Consider the following 16,898-nt stretch of genomic DNA (forward strand, 5'->3'; position numbering starts at 1 on the left):
TTCCCTTCCAGGCCCAGACGCCTTCCCAGTCATACTCCAACTCTGCATTTTGAACATTTGCTATATTTTATTATGTAATATATACTCTTTCATAGTTGAGTACATTATTCAGCATATTTTCAAGAATCATTCATATCACAGAAATAATAACCAGTATTCTATTTTTATAAGAATAGTAATTAAAGAGTATAAAGTATACATGGATATACTGTATTTTGTTACTACCACAAAATGCATTACATTTTGTGGCTACATTTTAGTTATTATGTGTTATATTGTTCCAAACAGCCAAGCATAGATTTTGCAATGGCAAATACATTCATTGTTCTTGGTATATATCTGATTAGAATTACTGACTTACACAAACATTCTTTGTTTAGTGTTCTTAGTCCTGGCTAACTGTTTTCCAATCTGGCTGCTACATTTTACAGTTCCACCAGCTGAGAATGAACATTTGATTTTCCTATAGCACTGCTAACATTTGTTATTATTTATTATTCATTTTTGAAAATTTTCAGAAGTACTCTAGCACTGAGCTGTTTATTGGTCATTTATCCATCTTATTCACATATATTCTGTTCAGGTTCTTTGCTTGTGTGTGTTTGTGTGTGTGTGTGTGTGTGTGTGTGTGTGCAGTGCGCGCTGGAGATTAAGCTCAGAGCTTCCTGCATGCTAAGCAAATACTGTGCCACTAGGCTACATCCCTCTCTTTTTTATTTCCAGGCAGAGTCACACTAAGCTACTCACCTTTTAAGGAAGTGGGATAGTAGGCCTTTGACACCAGCCTATTTTTAAAACTGGATCATCCTTTTTAAATTGAGTTACAAGACTTCGTTTGATATTAAACATATCACCTATTAAAAAGGCTTTCCCTTCCCTGAAAATTACCTTATTACTTCAGTTAAAAGGTTTATCCCAATGCTGTTGTTTTGGTCCGTTTTTCTGTCATTTCAGTTTGAAATATTTCCTCATATTTCCCATAGTTTATTCTTTGATTCATACCTTGCTTATGTGTGTATTGCTCAGTTTCCAAATGTCTTATGTAGTTTCCTGGAAAAGATCGTTTCTTCATGGGAATTCTGAGGCCCTGGTAGTCCTGCATCTTATCTAAAAGTTTATTCACTAAAAAATAGGAACATGTTGTGATGAGGTTTATTAACGTATATAGAATCTATGAAGATCACCAAACACAAAATGAGAATTTAAATGGAACAATCCATAACATAAGATAGTGACTACACTTTTATATAATGTAATAGAAATAAGAACATCCAACAAGATCCATCTTGTGTCATGATGTTGTCGTAAAATTTCATAAAGTCAGTTTGGTCAAGTTGGGTGATAGTGTAGTTTAGCTCTTCTGCATCCTCGCTGCTATTTTGTGCATCCGGTTCACTGGTTATAAGAAAGGGGTTTGGGATCCCATAGAAATGACTGTGGTTTCCCTTTCATTTCTCTCAGTGCTGTCAGTTTTTCCTTGGTGTATTTGGTAATTCCATTGTTGGGTTCACATATATCATATATTAGGAATCTTATATCTTATTAGTAACTTGACACTTTTGTCATTTTATAATTGACCTTTTTATGGTATTGTCTCTGTATTAAATTTTTAAGTTAAGCATTATGTCATATATTATTCCTCCATTATTTTAATTTCAACAAATGTGTGTATGCATAGAGAGTGTGTCTCCTGCAACTACAATGCAAGTAGGTGTTGTTTTATTAGCCCTTTTGATAGCTTTGTATTTTAACTGAGGAGCCTAATGTCATTATTGACTCATTTTCCATATTCTATTTGTCTAACAGTGATTAATGTTATATATTCTACTGGTTTTGTTCTGAATTTAAATTGTATACATAATGTAAGACTCCTGTGACAATAGTAATCCATTCACATTTCCCTATTGTGCTTGGTGATTTTTTTATACATTCTGCTTCAATATAAGTTAGTAAACTTCATCATAATATTTTTAGTGAATAAACTTTTAGATAACGTAATAGAAACAATAAAAGTCATAGTTTTATTTTTCTAGTGTTCTAATTTACACTCATATTGTCCCCCTCACTTTGAATAACTTAGTCAGTATATTATTTAATAATTAAAAATACTAACAAAATTTATATTTTATTATTTAATATGATTAATTATAACTATATGAAATAATGTAATAAATTATAATATACTTTATTTGAATAATTTATTTACTTTTTTAGTTTTTTGTTTTTGTTGTTTTGTTTGTTTTACAAGGCAGGGTTTCTCAGTGTAGCCTTGGCTGTCCTAGGACTAACTCAGTGTAGACCAGGCTGGCCTTGAACTCAGAGATCCACCTGTCTGAGTACTAGGATTAAAGGCGTGGGCCACCACTGCCCAGCTTCTTGCTTATTATTTATGATTTAATGGATACTAAATAACAAAGTGACACATTATTATGTAATATTTATTTTTGTTTATCTGTAAGTGTGTGTGTGTGTTGTGGTAAATGTGTTCCAAAGAGGGTAACAGAGCCCATGGAGCCAGAGTTCCGTGAAGCTGTGAGCCACCCAGCATTGGTGTTGAAAACTAAACTGGGGTCCTTTGCAAGAGCAGCACATGCTCTTAATCATTGAAATGTTTCCAGCCCCAGAGTTTTTTGTGGGGGTTGGTTTTTCAGGGGTTTTTTGGGGGGGTTCTTCTGGCATTGTGGCTTCCAAGGAGAAGTAGACTCAGACCTGTATACAGTGCAATCTATAATTTTCCCTCTCTGGGTACTTGTTAGGATTTTTTTGTTTGTTTGTTTGTTTTCTTTCTATTTATCTATGTTAAGTTAGCAACTATGAAATGGTGTCAATCTATATTCTGTTTAAAAGCTAACTAGTTAACCTGTCACAATTCCACAGGAGACCATTCATTACAGAAACAGCAGAACAACATTGCTGAGCTCCAGTATCTACAGAAATGTATACTCTTGCTTAGGTCTTAAATTCCCTAAAGGCACATATGCTACAGGTGTAGTCCTAGCCTTTAGTGCTATCCAGAAGAGGTGAACCCCTTAGGAGATGGAACAATAGGAAGAAGGAAGTTAGGTCACTAGGGGTATGCCCTTGTGGAAGCCTGCCCAACCCTCCCTCTGTGTGACTATGACTGAGATTAGGCATCATCATCACAGAAGCACATTTATGGATATTCCATGCAGTACTTTGTTGAGCAGCTATTTTACTGAAATTCATTATCCCTTTGCCCATTATATACTTACCCCCTCAAGGCTCCATAAGATATCAATCATAGTTTTGATTTTACTTCCTTGATCCTTAAATCCAACTGCTTGCTTGTCTGTGTTTTTGCTTTAGCTGACTGCTGGTGGCAACGCCGATGACTTCAATGGATCCTTCACTGCCCTTGATGGAATTTGCTGCACAACTCTTGCCTGTGTCTTTGACTTGTTTAATGTTTGAATTCCTTGCTGTTAAGAACCGCTCACTGTAGGCTAGAGCTGGGATGATGTAACAATTCTTAATCTCAGGAAGAATACAATGAATGGTGGTTCCCTAGGAGAATCAGCTGTGCAGGAAATTGAGTCTTCTGTAGAACCTATTGCTTAAGTGGTGTTAGTAAGCAAGAGACACAGGATCTGGGACAAGTTGTTAAGGAAGAAAAACTTAGGGAAACTTTAGAAACCTACATACTATAACTGAATCATTAGGCATTCATGTTTTGCCTCAGAAACATGGAACTAGCATGGACAGGAAAAGATTTAATTGTAAAGTTAATGACAGGGCTTGGTACCCTCCTGCAGGGAATGTAAGCAATTTTAGGAATCTTGATGTTCTTTCATTTTCTGTAGGATTGTAATAAAGGTAGAAACCATATTGAAACAAGGGTTTGTGACAGAGACACAAAGGAGAAATATGTTGGCTCAGTGAACTGCCTGGCTTCCTGAGCAGACTTATAGATCAGAGCTTCTCTGATTGTAGAAAGAGTAAAGAAAGCAACCTGAAGCTGGGTGGTGTTGGCACAGGCCTTTAATCCTATCGCTGGGGAGGCAGAGGCAGTGGATCTCTGTGAGTTCAAGACCAGACTGGTCTACAAAGAGCTAGTTCCAAGACAGCCTCCAAAGCCACAGAGAAACCCTGTCTCGAAAAACAAAAACAAACAAACAAAAACAAAAACGAACAAACAAAAAAAAAAACCCAATATTTCAGAAGTCAAGGGAAAGGATGGTTATTGTATATTAGATATAAAGGAAAGAATTTAGGTTGGAGAGATGGCTCATTGGTTAAGACCACTGCTTGTGCTTGCTCTTCCAAAGGTCCTAAGTTCAATTCTAGCAACTGCATGGTGGCTCACAACCATCTATAATGAGTTCTGGTGACCTCCTTTGGTTTACAGACATACATGCAGGCAGAACACTGTATACATAAAAATAAATAAATCTTTATAAAACAAAGAATTTAAACGAGGAACCAAAAATTATATTTTCACAGAAAGATCAGATATACATTATAGTAGATTAATAGGATAATACAGGAGAATCTTGATATAACAGGTCGAAAATAACTTCTGATCTATTACTTAGTTAAACTTAGAGACATCCTATTTAGTTTTTCTGTAGCCATAAGGCTTTATGACACTGATTTTTAAGGAAAAAGATATTCAGTTAAAAGAATTGATTTCATCTTGTTAGATTTTAGTTCTCATGAATTTGCTGTTTGTTCATATTGCTTCTTTTACTTTGATGTTTATGTCATCAAGGAAGACTTTAGAAAAAGTAAGTACCATGAAAAGACTTTGTAATCAATGATTAGAAGCTATGAAGAAATGATTTTGTATGTAAATAAAGCCTGTAAGAGACACAGGTTGTCAGAGTAGGACAAGCCATAACAAGAACTGCTTTCTCTCTGTCCATCTCTCATAAAATAAAACTCAGAAGTGTCCCCATGCCTGATTTCTCCAACGACACTCTTGTGTCCTCCCATCCTCCGACCCTGCCCTCATCCGGTGCTGCACCCTAGCATATTGACTATTTCTTCTTGACTACAATCCTTATGCTTCTGTTTCTCTGGATGTTATATGGGAAACATTGTGGATGCTCTGAATTTTGTTATTATCCTCTGACCAGTGCTGGGGAAATTAAATTAAATTCTGTCCCCAATTCTAGGGTATATATATCCCTTACACTGGGGCTATAGTCTTTCCTCTGGTGTGATTATCCTGAAATTTCAATGGGAAGCCCAGAATGGTTTTTGCCTGTCTGTCTGAACTATCATTCCAAGGTTCAGGATTGTTTTCTTTGATATTTGCATTCCAGCCCCATGTGCATTCACTCAGGAGTCCCCGGGATTTGAAAGGAGTTTGTGGGCATATGCTGGGCCTCCCGCTTAGGTGGTTCTTTCCTTTGTTAGAATTTTCCATTCTCAGAGAAATCCACACACACCCACACACACAATCAGCATGCTTCTATCAACTGGGGTATAGCTGCAGGTAGGCTGCAGTTTTTGATGTGCTTGTCTCCTCTCATTCCATAGTGCTCACCAAGTGTCTGACATGCTCAGGAGATACACAAGACAGTCAGAATTTATAACTCAGCATCAGGTGTGCAGGCATGTCTCAAAAAAAAAAAAAAAAAAAAAAAAAAAAGCAAAGCAGCTGTCAGGAGCATGGCCTTTAGGTCCCGAGTCTCAATCTCTCAATCTCTCTCTCTCTCTCTCTCTCTCTCTCTCTCTCTCTCTCTCTCTCTCTCTCTCTCTCTCTCTCTCTCTCTCTCTCTCTCTCTCTCTCTCTGTGCCCCCCCTTAGTGATATTATTTACCCCCGCTTCCTACCTTGAAGGTTGTGAGGATTAGAAGTGTTAAGACAAGCAGTAAGCAATGTACGACCCGTAACCCAGCACTCCACGAATATTAGCTGTGGCTCTAGCTTACAGTGCACTTTTATCAACTGTGTTTTATTTAGGTAATTAGCTTTTTCGGTTTGTACGTTTCTAGGGCTGCGAAAATGCCACTGAATACACAGAAAACATTCAAAATTTCACTCTGTGACTTACATAGTGACGGGAGTACAAGCTGGATGGCTCCAGAGAGAAGTGTATTAAAAATAGTTTCTTGCCAAGTGCCAGTCTATGTCTAAGGATAAATTTGGGAAAATATCTTTGCCTCTTAAGTAGCTACTGTTTGCCAGCTTACGGCCAATCCAGACAGACCAGTTAGTGAAAGTTCACAGTGGGTCAATAGTTGCAGGAAGACGAAGCTCTGGGCTCCAATAATGCATTCTTTGACTGTGTCTACTAAATAAGTAAGAAATAATGGATTTGTGGGGATGCTCAATTATTGTCCCGCTGCAGGCATGCAGGTTATGTGGGTCTGGCCAGTTTCCGGTTTATGTGCTTGACAAAATCAACCAGATGGGGCCGATGAGCGCAGCTGTCTGCGCGTTGGTTGCTCCCGGCCCAACCCCGCCGCCCAGCCCTGCACAGTGGTCAGACCAGTCTGACGGCTTCACTCCAGCCGGGCCCTCCCCCGCCAGGCCCGGCCCGCCGATCGCCGCCCTTCCGGAAACCCGGTTACACGCTGCGCCGCCCCGCAGCCCTCGCGGCCCTGGCCGGCGCCTGGGCGCGGAGCCAAGGGGGCGCCGGGCTGCGGGAGCCACGGCGGAAGCCCGGCAGGACGTGGGTAAAAGCACGTGCAAAGGGATCAGCTGCAGTGGCAAGAATTCAATCTGTCGTCCTCCCTTCCCGACGGTAGCTTCCTTGTCTCCAGGGTGTCTTTTCCGTGCACCGGTCAATACCAACAGGTGAGCACCTGAGGATCGCTGCTCTGGGGCCAGGGCGTCAAGGACAAGGGTGTCTGAGCTGGGGAGAAGCTGCAGGGGGCTCGAGATCTAACAGGGACCCCAGGAATCAAGTCTAACTGAAAAGAGGGTTTGGCTGTGCCCCACTGAGTTATCGGTACTAGTCTAGTATAGAGTCCTCTGGATAAGGTGATGGATGGGTCTAGACTCCAAGTCCCTAGCAAAACAGGGATCAGGACTTTATGTCCAATCTCCCTAGTGTTCTCTGATGCCTCTGACACCCAGGGTGCTCTGCACTGATGCTACATGTTTGATGGGAGCTTAAGGACTGCCCCCCAGCAATGCACTGGCATCTCGTAGCATGGGGTAGCTCTTTCCCACACTGTTGGCACTTCTGATCTCTTCTTGGTGTCTGTCCAGAAAAGAGCAGACATTCCTGGGAAGATAAACATCCATCCAGCTGATAAGTCACCTTCCTCTGTGGCTTCTTTCTGGTTCCAGTATTCTCCCTCATTTGTTCTTTCAGTAGGATGATGATGGCGCCTGGGAAGTGAATTAGGCTGGGCTTTTCTAGGATACAGGATAGCTTTTGTTGCCCTGGAAAATGCATCCACTAGACCTTTGTCCATGGCCTGTTTGTCTAGGTCATGAGGTCAGCATGAAAGTCAAGTGCTGAGCATCTCCAGACTCAATGTGGCTGTAACCCTCATTAGCCCAGCCCCTTCCCAAAGCCCAGAGTTGATTGGATGCAATTAGCATCTAATTGGATGTCTATGGTGCTTCTACAGAGAAACATGTCAAGGTCAAGTTTAGACAGCATGAAGTGCTGTGGTTCATTTTCTTCCCGACATAGTGACATAGTGGAGGATAATGGAAGAGCCATTCCTTCATTCATTTATTCAACAGATACTTGATGAGCAGCAAGTGCTGCCAGGCATAAAGACAACATAAATACATTGCTCTCCTTTAGATACAGTTGGATGGAGAAAGGAAAGCAAGCAGATAAATTGTTATCTCAGTGCGATGAATGCTGTAAAACAAAAATAAACAAAATAGTGTGAGGAAAGGTGTGCCAGGAAAATGAGAGAAGCCATCCCTTGACTAGAAAGGACAGTAGCAGACATCCTGTGTGAGGTGAGGAAGTGGTACCATCTTTAAGGCCTACAAGTGTGCCACACAGAACAGTGATGGCAAGTTCCAAACTGCTTAAGACCTTGGTGAGTAATGCGTGAGGTGGGGAGGAGCCTTCCCGAAGTCCCAAGAGCATTTCTTGATGGGATGTTTAAATATAAGATAGAGCTATACCTTCCCAGGAGACATGTCCTGTTTTCTTATTTGTACATTTATTTAACAAATATGTACCCAACAGTCTATGTCTTTCAGATTTAAAAACTCGTTAATGACCTTGATAGTTCTTTTCTTTATGGATTCTATTTTCTGGTGGAAAGAAATGGATAATAAACTATTTATGATAATCTTGCTATCTGCTATGTCCCACAGGCTAGGAATTCTTGGTCCTCCTGTGACTCCAAGGTCACGAGCTCCCTTTTCAGCAGAGCAGTCAGTACAGGCTAGATAGAAAAGGTGTGACTTGGGCAGGGACTTGAATGAAGATAGGACATAGCCATGTGACAGCCCAGGGGAAGAAGATTCCCAATCAGGTAATAGTGAGTGGAAAGGCTTAGAGATAGAAGCAAGATGTGAGTTCATCGAACATGTGGGAAGAGTAAGGAGGAGGCCAGGGTGAGCAGAAGCAGCCAGGAGCCAGAGCCATTTAGAAAAGCAAGCAACCCCCCCCCCCTTTTTGCCTCTGGGAAAGTTTACAAACTCTGGACATAACCCCAGGTCAGGCCTAGCAGTCTACACCAAGCAGGGTGAACGGTTGTACTTTTGTCCCCTGCTGTCATAAAATACCTAACAAAAACAAGGCAAGGAAAAGGTCATTCTGGCTCATAGTTTGAAGGTACAGTACATCAGCGGTGGGAAAGGCAGGGATGGTGCAGGAGCTGGTAATATTGTGTCTGCAGTCAGGAAGTAGGGAGAGAGGAATGCTAGCCTGCACTTGAGAATGGTGGGGTTAAACCCACCATTCAGTTAAACTGTTCTAGAATCACCTCATAGACATACTCAGAGTATGTTTCTTTGGTGGTGAATGAAGCTGACAGAGATTCAACAGGGGCCAAGAGCTATTCCATCTGGCAATCTACGCATACTCAGTACCCATTGCCAGCCCACACAAAGAGAGTTAAAGTGGGAACTCTGGAATTTGAGAATGGCCGGAAAATTGTTGCCTTCTGGGAAATTTCTAATAATCTTTTTATTCTGAACTGAATTAGGTGATTAATTAGCAGGATTTGACCAAAAAAAAAAAAAAAAAGACAAGAAAGAAAGAAACAAAAAGCTAGCTGGCTAGCTGGGCTGGGCAGTGGTGGTACACGCCTTTAATCCCAGCACTTGGGAGGTAGAAGCAGGCAGATCTCTGAGTTCAAGGCCAGCCTGGTCTTCTAAGAGAGTTCCAGGACAGTTTAAAAACACACACAAACCAACCTACAGAAAACTCCTGTCTCAAACCCCTCACACACAAACTAGCTAAACAGCACTGTAACTGCATTACTGAGCATGTGCTATATATACCAGGCCCCCTTAACCTCTTACATGTAGTAATAGCATAGTTAATCTTCACATCAGGGCTTTGGAGTATACACTGTTGCTATCCCATGAGACAGTCTGGGGCCCAGAAAGAGGAAGAAAGTTGCCAGAGGTTGCATGCCATGAGGGGAGAGCGGGTGGAGTTTTCAAGCCTCTACTTTTATCTGTCATGCAGTAAAATCAGTGACCCAGCCTCAGGCCCACACTGCTCAGGTTCTATCAGTAAGTTCAGCGCTCCAGCCTTTATAGAAGTGTGGAGTTGGCACTTAGAAAAGATTCTTTCATAAAGTAGTGGCATCTGTGGCTATTTCCTGCAAGCACTGGTCCCGGGCTGTGGGACTATGGGATGGACATGGGCACAGGATCAGCTAGTCAGGTACTGTTCAGACCTACCCAGTGTGAGGCCAGCCTCATGCCCAAAGTTCCATTTCCTTCGGGATGCTGGAGCCCCCCAGCTGTCACTTTATTCCCATACTTCCTTTGGATGCCACCCTATTCCCAGCACTTCTCTAGTCTGAAATAAAATAGCTGAGGTTAGGTTATTTATTTTTCAGTTAAAGTCGATGTTTCATTTAGAACATGGTTCTGGAGTCTGAGAAGTTCAAGACTGTGTTGCTGGTATCTGACAGGGCTCTCTTATTGCATCCTAACAGGAGGAGGGCATCACAGAGCCAGAAGGAGGAAGCCAGTCAGAGTGGCCTTCATAACAAAGTTACTCTAGTGATGCTCATTAATTTATTCATTTATTCATGAGAGCAAGAGCCCTCGTCCTTAATTACTACTGAAGGCTCTACCTCTCAAATTTATGTATGACTGCGAATTAAGTTCTCAACTCATGGGTAGAGAATACTTTTAGATCACAGTAACTGATGTGGCAGTAGACTAATCTAGTGATAGCAAGGATGTGAAGGCATGTGCTACCTACAGCTCAGTGAGGAGAGTCTGAGTCTCCTCAGAATACTACTACATGAGGTGGCAATAGAAAACATGGTGGTGGGGATTGGAGGGGTGGAGGCAACATGGCGATGTGTGTTTTACAGTTTTTTATTATTATTATGTGACTACTCCCAGGAGGCAGAGGCAAGCCTGAGGAGAGACCCTGTCTCTAAAAGCTAAAAAAGAGAGAGAAGACACCAAGGTTGTGAGTACATTTTCCCATGTTAAAAGCTTTTTTTTAAAAAAAAAAAGTCTGGTCTCATGTAGCCTAGGCTACTCTCAAACTGGCCTTGAACTCTTGATCCTCTTGCCTCCACTTTTTTTTTAAGTGCTGGGATTACAAGCATGTGCCACCATGAGCAGTTTTATACGGCTCTGGGGCTCCGTAGGCAAGCACTCTGAGCTACAGCCCTAGCCCTAAGCAGAGACTCTATGCTCCTTTTATCCATTGGAAGGATTGATTGAAGAAACCTGGTCATGTGTTGATCTGAATCAATCTTAAAGGGAGAAGAGAGAGATTCAGGAAGTTCTGGGTGAGTCACCTTGTGCCCTGAGCTTAAATGATTAACAAGGGCTGCATACTCCCGAGACACAATCTTGTAGCAAAGGATAGAGATATGGTGAAGCACAATGTGGAGGTTGTGGGCTAAATTCTCTTTGAACGTGGAGGTTGTGAGCTAAATTCTCTTTGAACCATAAACATGGCTACTTTCTCAAAGGATATTTCTTAAGGACACATTCTGTTTGAAACGAGCACATGTGCACATACACGATACACACACACACACACACACTGCCCCTTTCTTTCCTTGTTTTCATTTTACAGATAGTAAGAAATAATACTCAGGCTTTTGTAAAGTTAGCAGCCATTCTCACCAATTTATCTTCAAGATGTTGATATAAATGGACTTCACCATTTCTAAACAAATGTTGCATGTCTTGTTGGATGGGTATACCATGTTTATCAAGCCAGTCCCATGGGTTACAGGTTATTTTCCCTTGTTTCCTAGAGTAGACCATAATGCCATAGGTCTACTTGCACCTCATCTGTCTTTTAAGACCTGTTTCAGAAGTAGAAGGAACTCATAAAGATACCTTATGTGCACACCAGACTATCACTACTGCCAGGCCACGCTCCAGTGACACAGCATGACTTTTACTTAGAAAAGTGATGATTTCCCAACACTTCCACCAACCCAGGGTAGCTTCAACTTGTCAGTCTTGTTACTTTCAGAATGTCATCACCTTGTAGTTTTAATAGATATTGCTTTCTGATGAGTCATTGTATTGGTTTTACGTGCTTTAAGCTGTTTTTCTTTCTGCATATGCTTCATGTCCTCAATGTGTTTGTCAGCTTCATATTTCTATAACAAAATACCAGAGACCATCAACTCCTAAGGTGGAAAGGTTTATTGGGGCACACAGTATTGCAGGTTTGAGTCTATGGGCTGTTGGCCTGTTGTTTTGGGCCTGTGGTGAACAAACATGAAGTAGAATGAGGCTGCTTGCCTCCCACCTGAGAAGCAGAGAGAGAAAGGAAGTCCTGGGTCTATTTTGTCTGAGGTGCCAATGACCTAACACTTCTCATTACTTCCTACTTCTTCAAGGTGCCACTAAATAGCATTTTGTGCTGTGGACTGGGCCTTCATTGCATGACACTTCCGGACAGAAACTGTAGCGCTTAGCCTGAGCTTTACATTGGATATTGGCCCTTTTGTTATTGAAGTATAAGGAGATATTTTTTTACTTTTTTGTTTGTTGTTGTTGTTGTTCTTTGTGGATTTCACATAAGGCATCCCGATTCTGCTCATCTCTGCACCCCCTCACATCTGCCCTTTACCCTGGCAACCTCCCTGCAAAACAAAACAAAAGAAAACCAGAAACAAAAACAACAAAAAAAGGGGGGGAAAACCTTGGCATGGAAGCTGTCGTGTGGCCCAGCAAGTCACACAGTGAACTCTTTAGTCCATACATCATTTTTTTTTTTTTTTTTGGTTTTTCAAGACAGGGTTTCTCTGGTTTTTTGAGGCTGTCCTGGAACAAGCTCTTGTAGACCAGGTTGGTCTCAAACTCACAGAGATCTACCTGCCTCTGTCTCCCGAGTGCTGGGATTAAAGGCCTGTGCCACTACTGCCCGGCTCAGTCCATTCATCTTTATTTGTAAGTGTTCATTGCCTTGAGTCATTGGTCTTGTTCCAGGCCTCTGGCTTCTGCTGCCTGTTAACAGGCTCTCACTGAGACTCCTCTTGGAGATTCTGTTGTTGGCCTGTGTCGTGGAGATCCTGCGGTTTTGCATCTTCAGGTCTGGCCTCTTCATGGGCTCCAGTATTTCATAGATGGGGTGGATGTTGGGGTGGTTCAACTCATAGCACTGGTTCTGGGCTGGGTTGGTCAGCCCGCACCTGCTTTCCCTCACTCTTTCCACCCAGGCAAGCTCTTCAATATTGCCCCAGCTAGCTCACCCAAGGCAGCCTGCAGCAAGGAGTGGAGCCAGTTCTCCTGCTCTCAGGCTGTCATCTGCGGGCCACCCACACTCACACCACCAGCGCCAGTTCTACAGTTTATCCCAGGAGACATACAGGGCCCACTCTATTGTCCTAGGGGGTACATGAGTGGGATAGGGTCTCCTGCTCTCATGCCCTCAAGGCCGGCTCACCTGCATCCCCACCAACATGGTAACTGCCCAGAGGAGGTATAGGCCTGTTCTCCCATGTGCTGCAGCCAGTGAGGGACAGGTCTAGCTAGCTCTCCCACTTTGTGACCCCAGGGTCAGCTCTGAATTATAAGAAGTCTTATGTCTCGTGTCTGTTATCTCCCTTACCCCAACCAGTGAGTTGCAACCCCCCTGATGTGTTTATGATGGGTTTATCCTTTGAGCTGGATGTATTTTAGAAAAACATGATGTTGACTTATATATACATGAATCATAGGTCACATTGTGCTATACATATTTTTTCTTTAAAACATCTTTTATTGGGGGGTTGCCAAAACTCTTCAGGCTTGGTGGTTGGCACCTTCACCAGATGAGCCAGATTGCTAGCCCCATCATCTTTTTCTTACTTGCTAAAGACTTTTTTTGGGGGGGTTTGGTTTGGATTGCCAGTGATGTACATATAACTTGCTTTTTCAGTTGGCTATATAGCTGGAGTTTGGGAAATAGTCAGTTATTTTTGGATTAGTCTAAAAAATGATGAGTGGGGTATTGTGGTAGAAGCCCTGAAGGGTGGAGAAAGCTGTCTGAGAATGGGGGGAAGAAACAGCTGACCAAGAGGACAGTGAAAGGCCCATAGCATAGGGTGTTTTGTTTTGTTGAAAGGGTTGTTATGGATAGAAGATGTTCAGTCAGTAAAGACCTCCAGGGAAGGATGATGTCATATTGGTGAGAATTTAGGGTAGGCTGAGGACCTGACATCTGAGAGGTCAGAGGCCCCTGCAGTTCTCAAATCAGACAGGAGAGATCACAGTACCATTGAGCCCTCCAGGCCTACGAGGAAAGGGCCTAAGAGGAAAGGCAGGTAGGTAGCCAGGTAGCTCACAAGAAAAACCAGCAACTCTGAGGCTGTGTGCTAGACAGGACCTGGGAAGGGCAGGCTCCAAGGCAAGGGTGAGCAGGGTGCTCTTGGCACATGAATGGGCTGCTAAGTCTATGGAGAAGTCCTGTGGAGAGTTCATCTGTGGGTAGGACTCTGGGCTGCATAGCGCTTGATGAGCTCGTAGCTGGGAGGGAAACTTATGAGTGTGAGATCACCCTGGAAGAGCAGAGTGAAGGGCTTGAGAAGCCTGGCCAGGACAAGAGCCCTGCAGCAGCTGTATAAGAAGTGGATGGACAGGCTGGACCAGCTGAGGAGACATTTTTAATGGACTCTCTGCCATCCTGGAATTTAAGCCTGAGTAGAGGGGCTGCATTATAGACTAGGCTTAAGGAGTTATGCCTTCCTGCCTGCCTTGGAGAATGCAGAACATGCTTTGGACTGAAGAGGGTATGGTTTAAGAAGCCCAGTGTGCTGGCTCAATCCCTGAGGCTGGGAAGCCCAAGCATTGTGTCTGCAGGGAGTTATCGACCCTGAGGGTGACATGGTTGGAGCAGCTTGGATCTCATTCACTGGTACAGACAGCTCTGAACACCTCAGGGCTTTGCTACTATGGGCAATGTTAAACATGGCATTCCCAGAGGAGTATGTGACCTTTCTGGTCACCTAGGAAACCTTGGGTTGCCTTCCTCCTTCATCTTATCAAAGCATACCTCTTCTTCTTCTTCTTTTTTTTTTTTTTAATAATACCATGCTTTGCTGCTAACTATACACACATGGTTCTCCAGTCAGTGATTAATGGCTGATCAGAATGAATGGACAATGTGAAGAAGACATTATGTCATTTCTCCAAAAGGAAAAGTGAAAGAAATGCTCAGACCCAGCCACAATGTCAGCTCAGTCATGTGTCCTTGTCATGATTTTTGGCTTGAGAGTTTTTTATCTATAGTATTTTCATTTAATAGTTTTCTTTGAATGTATGAAACAGGTATTTTAGCATCTAACCTTGAGTAAGACCATCTATGAGGCTGCAGGTTTGCTATAGCAGTTGTAATTTTCTTAATGCATATCACATAAATGCTTAAGTATTAAAAATGCCTTCTCTCTCTCTCTCTCTCTGTGTGTGTGTGTGTGTGTGTGTGTGTGTATCATACACCCACTTATAGCCTTGGATTTGTGTATTCACAGAGAGGTAATATTGGAGCCAAAGCTTCATCTCAACCCTGTGTATGAGAGGATAAAACTGTTTGTTTCTTCTACTTTCTTAATGACCAGGAACCAAAAAGTGAAATGGACAGAAGACAGATTAACAGGAGTGGCTGTATTTTTAAATGATAACATTAAAGGCCTATATAGCTTAGTAGAGAAAAAGAGGGGCAGGAGAAGACTTCTCTAAGAAGAATATGTAACTTTCTGTTGGGAAGAAAGATACATTGAGAGAAGAAGAAAGTTTGTGATATGGTTTTACAGGTACTAGTGGTCTTGCTATCTTCAGAGTCATAAAACAGTCCTGGAGAAGGGATTAGCTGAGGTTATTTTCTGTATTCCCTTCCAGGAGCAGACACTTTGTAGCTGCCTTATTTCTCAAAAGTTGCAGCATTCTCTCATGTAAACTAAGTTCTATCTAAGAAGGCTCCGTTTGTATTTGCTGAATATTTAAATTCCTTTACCATGCACCCTGTTTGGGGAGACTGAGTCTATCACAGGGACCCGAGGCTCCCTGATTAGGCTAGGCTGGCTGCCAGTGAGGCCCCAGGATCCCCCGTGTCTGCCTCCCTAGTGCTGGGACTGTGAGCAGGTGTCACACAGTACAGCTTCAGTAACAGCTGCCTGGGTTCCTCTGGCTGAGGCAGGGATGTGAGAAATGGTGTGCTCTAGCACATGTCTAGTGGCTGCCCTTTGATGGGGAGGGTAACTAACTATGGAGACCACTCACTGACCACAGGAGAGGGACAGACAACTGGCTATATGAAAACTCTCCCAGTCATGAGGTAAGGGCAGACAAGGAGGGGAGCCTTGGGAAAAAGAGTGAACTTTCATGAGGGGGCAGAGGAAAGTCGTGCAGCCTGGTTTGGGTGCTCTGCCTGGGGGGGGGGCACCAGTCCACAGACACAGGGGGTCTTTGATTTGACCAGACAGGGCAGAATAGGACTGCTTCCTCCGTCACCTGACCCAAGCAGCCAATGCAGAGATAGATTGTAGCAGGATTTTCTTTTTCCTTTGGGCCACCAACCAGCTCCCAAGTCATAACACAGAGACTTCTTAATAGTTATGAATGTTCGGCCTAGCTTAGGCTCGGTTTTGGCTAGCTCTTTTAACTTAAACCAGCCTGTTTCTCTTCTACTTTTTGCCTCTGGGCTTTTCACCCTTCTTTATTCTCTATGTCTTTGTTTCCTTACTCCGTGGCTTTTTGGGTCTCCCTTGCTCTCTCCTCTCTTCTCTAGTTCTTCTTTTCTCTCTCAAGCCTAGATTTCTCCTCCGATTTATTCTCTCTGCCCACCAGCTCTGCCTATCTTTTCTCCTGCCTAACTATTGGCCATTAAGCTTTTTATTAAACCAATCAGGTGCCTTAGGCAGGCAAGGTAAAACAAATTTGACACATCTTTACATAATTAAACAAACGCACCATAAACAAAAGTAATACACCTTTACATAGTTAAAATAATATACCACAACAGTGGATAACTTGCACTCACTTTTCTTCCTTTTGCAGGGGATTGAAAGGAACATGCTAGACAAGTGCTGGACTGCTGAGACACATACCCAGACTAGGTAAGTATTCTGCTGAGATGTATACCTCGTCTGGCTTACTGTTTTTTCTTGAGATAGTATCCACTTGCTTTGTAGCCCAAGCATGTCTTAGACTTACTGTCTTCCTGCTCAGCCTCTCAAGTAGCAGGCCTGTGCTGCCGTACCCACTTTCATAGTCACTTCCTGACTCCCTCCCGAAGCTGAGATTAGCACCCATAGCCATGAGTGTGTTGGGAGGTTAACAGTGGCATTACCTATGGATTCTTACCC

Source organism: Phodopus roborovskii, unplaced genomic scaffold (genome assembly GCF_943737965.1).
Source record: "Phodopus roborovskii unplaced genomic scaffold, PHOROB, whole genome shotgun sequence".
Taxonomy (NCBI): Eukaryota; Metazoa; Chordata; class Mammalia; order Rodentia; family Cricetidae; genus Phodopus; species Phodopus roborovskii.